The sequence below is a fragment of the Erinaceus europaeus genome (assembly GCF_950295315.1).
Source record: "Erinaceus europaeus chromosome 6 unlocalized genomic scaffold, mEriEur2.1 SUPER_6_unloc_3, whole genome shotgun sequence".
Lineage (NCBI taxonomy): Eukaryota > Metazoa > Chordata > Mammalia > Eulipotyphla > Erinaceidae > Erinaceus > Erinaceus europaeus.
The window spans coordinates 1,863,666-1,867,214 of NW_026647136.1; the positions used below are offsets into that span (position 1 = coordinate 1,863,666).

The following is a 3,549-nucleotide window of genomic DNA, read 5'->3' on the forward strand; positions in this document are numbered from 1 at the left end:
CTTCTCCAATACAAGCTCAGAATAGAGTCCAGTCCATTCCTGCAACTCTGAGTTGCTCCACCTCTACCAGAGTCAGTGGAGACGCGCATGGTTTCTGGGGGCTTGTAGGTCCCTGCCAATGCTGCCCTCCCTCCCATGGGATTGGTTTTCAGTGTCATGAACTTGTTTCAGGAAGGAAGATCTGACCTGGATCAAGGCATACACAGGCACCCAGGGGGTCCCCTCTCCCCTGCTGGTCTTCACATGCCATGCGAGGCTGGAGGACTCCTGTGCTTCCTGTGGAAGCTCCTCAGTGACCGGCATTTGGCCCACTTCATGCTCCTGCAGATGTTTGCCACCTAGATGGAGAGAAACCTCAGTCTAGGTCCATGCTGACCATGAAGAGACTCACCTCATGTAGAATATGACACACGGGCCTTCTCCTGGACCTTCTGTGCAAAGAAGGAGATGTCTCTGTGTCACTGTGTTTCTGTGTCTCTGTGTGCCTGAATCTGACAGGAGATCTTGCCCTCACTTGTGCCCAAGAAACGAGTTGACAAAATAAACAGGAAGATGCTCTTATTCATTCCTGTGCCTGGAATGCCATGAATTCCTCATGAGGAAGAGCTCTACAGAGCAGCCCAATCTGCCACAGAGAAAGAAGTAGAGAAGCAAGGACTGTCCCTAGAGCCTGTTACAGAGCAGTGAGTTGGTCACTGTCTACTGAATGCATGGAGGCCTGTTGCCTGCACTTTTCCCTGTCAGAAGGTATTGAAGCAAAGCTGGAAACCATTTACTCTGAATCTTTACAGTTAATGTCTCACTCCAGTCAGTCTCATCTCAGATTGCCCTGACACTCACCTGCAGGTGGCTTTCTGGTTTCTTCCAGCCTGGAATTCGCATCCTGGAAGAGAAGGAAGGCAGGGTCACAACAAGCCTTTGCAGTGTGCAGTGGAAGAACACATTTCCCAGCAGCTCTGTTTCCCCAGAGAGAGAGTCCTGTGTCCAGGATCAAAGCTACTTGACCCTTGGGGGTGACTATGGTTGAGTCGACACTGTAGATTTGAGTGAATCCTTGGGTTTTCAGTGCATGTTCAGAAGTGTGTTGACAAGGATATGTGGATTTCTTCTTGCTTGCTCTCTAGTCTCAGGATATACACACAGGTAACTCCCAGTTGAGTGAGTAATTCATAATTTAAAATGTCAAATATATCAACTATCTACTCAAATGCTTTGAAAAAAAAGCAGCTCCCCCCACCCCCCTCGAGGAGAAGCATTGCCTGGTGTATGAAGAAGCAGGAAAATGTCATCAATGCTGCAGAGTGAAGGCCAACCCTGACATGATGCAGCTGTTCAAATTATGCAAAAAAAAATAAAAGAAATAATAAAAAGAAAGCGGGCTAGGAGGTGGTGCAGCTGGTTAGGCACATACCTTACCAAGTCAAGAACCCAAGGCTGAACCCTCACTCCCTACCTGTAGTGGGGAGGCTTCCTTAGAGGGGAAGCAGGTCTGCAGGTGTCTATCTCTCTTGAGTGGGGATAGGTGGGTTATGGTGCACAAGGTTAAGCGTACATAGTACAGACTGCAAGGACCTACATAAGGTTCCTGGTTCGGTTCGAGCCCCTGTTCCTGATCTGCATGGGGGTCACTTCACAAGTGGTGAAGCAGGTCTGCAGTGTCTCTTTCTCTCTCCTCTATCTTCCCCTCCCCTCTCAATTTCTCTTTGTCCTATCAAAAAAAAAGGAAAAATCAAAAAAATATCCATAAAAGCAGTGGATCTGTAGTACAGCAATGAGCCCCAGCAATAACCCTGGAGGGAGGGAGGGTGGGAGGGTGAGAGAGAGAGAGAGAGAGGAAACAAAAGGAAAGGAAAAAAGGAAAAGAAAGGAAAGGGAAAGAAAGGGAAGGAAAATGAGGTCAGTATTTTCTCTTCACTTGAAGAGCCATCCTTGAATTGGGTTTGGTGTACTGCACCAAAGTAAAGGACTAGGGCGAATGGTTGTTCCAGTCCTGGTGCATGATGGGGGAGGAGGAGCTGGGCTGGGAGTGAAGTGTTTTGCAGAAAACTGAGAAAATATACATATGTGCCAACAATACTGTTTACTGTAAACCATTAATCCCCCCATGAATAAAAAGTAAAAAAAAAATCTTGGCCAGGGATAAATTATCTACAGGAAACAATGCAAACCACGTTGTACATGCAAGAGTTAATTGGGAAAACAATCCAAGGTAATAGAAAAGCTGTCTTGTGAAAATTATTTGGTGCAAGAGACATCAAGGATGGATATTAGGGCAATCTGAAAAAAAGTTAACTTTTCAGATGCAATGTTCTTTCCAAGTTTAAGTCATGTGACCACTAAGGACTGTTGCATATAGTCCCAGCTTCCTTTTCTGTGTATACACAGACCTGTGTGTCTGTAGAAAGATACACTTTTCTATCTGGTACATTCTGGATTCTTCCCTCATCTCTAGACCTCTTTCTGTCCAAGGCAGAAGCTTGGAGTGTAAGTTCTAGTCTTAGAAACACTTACAATGATGTCTTCCACCTGCTTTCGGAGGGTGTTCTGGAAGTCCAAAATCTCATTCTGAATGTTCCTAATCAAGTCCACAGTGACCCAAAACAGAATAATATCTGTTAGATTATGTGCAAGTCAACTTACGTTTTGACTAGTCACTTCAGTATTTTGCACGCCTTTTTCAAGATATCAACATACTCAGCAAGATCTAATGAAGAGATATACAAATGTATTTCTGGAAAATGAGACCAAATCCTAGAAAACATATATTGTCAGGTCTCTGAGAGTAGGGCTCCAGATCGTGTCTTCACAGCTTTCCTGCCTGGAGTCCAGGCCAGAACCTCCCTGGGTTGTAGAGCTGGCAGGTGCATTTGCTTTGAGAACCACCCCTCAGAGAAACCTGCCCTTAAGTCAGGGCAGGTGAATGCATGGTCCAGGGTGATGTTAGCTCCCATCACAGAGTGGAGAGAAGGGGGACAAGAGGGAGAAGCATTGATTGCTAGGACTCTGCATTCTGAGAACTTGAAGACTTGAAATACCATGGCCTGGGAGGTAACACAAAGGAAAAAGGTCTCAAGCATGAGATCCTAGTTCAATTCTTGGAAGCACATGTACCAGAGGGATGTCTGGTTCTTACTCTCTCTCCTCCTATCTTTCTCATTAATAAAATAATGTCTTATAAAAAAGATTTGAAATACCTGAACTAAGGACCTACCTATGAAGCTCACTGTACCGTTGCTCCATTTTGTCGACTGAACTGAAATCCAAGAGAAGGGCAGAAAAGAAGTTAAAATGCACAAAATTCACACAAACATATTGTGAGTATTTCCCCCACCAATAAAAAGTAAAAACAAATAATAAATAAAATAAAATAAAGTTATCCCTTCCAGGGGGAAATTATCTACAGGAAACAACAACAACAACAAAATCAACATGTAAACATCAACATCAGGTTGTTATTGGTGGGACTGTGTGAGTCAGGAGGCCTGTCCTGCTCACTGGGTGGTGAGAGGCCCAGCTCTCTGACAGATAGTTTGCTGCGGGTTGGCAAGG

General features: G+C 44.9%; 1 long non-coding RNA gene across 1 annotated transcript; it reads right to left on the bottom strand.

Moving 5' to 3' along the window:
- Nucleotides 1–297: 297 nt before the first annotated feature.
- LOC132536175 (uncharacterized) lies at nucleotides 298–2,578 on the bottom strand. The gene is made up of 3 exons (XR_009547842.1): nucleotides 2,512–2,578; nucleotides 841–883; nucleotides 298–338 (listed from the first exon to the last, which is right to left on the bottom strand). It is a non-coding gene; the product is annotated as an uncharacterized LOC132536175 (long non-coding RNA).
- Nucleotides 2,579–3,549: the final 971 nt, after the last annotated feature.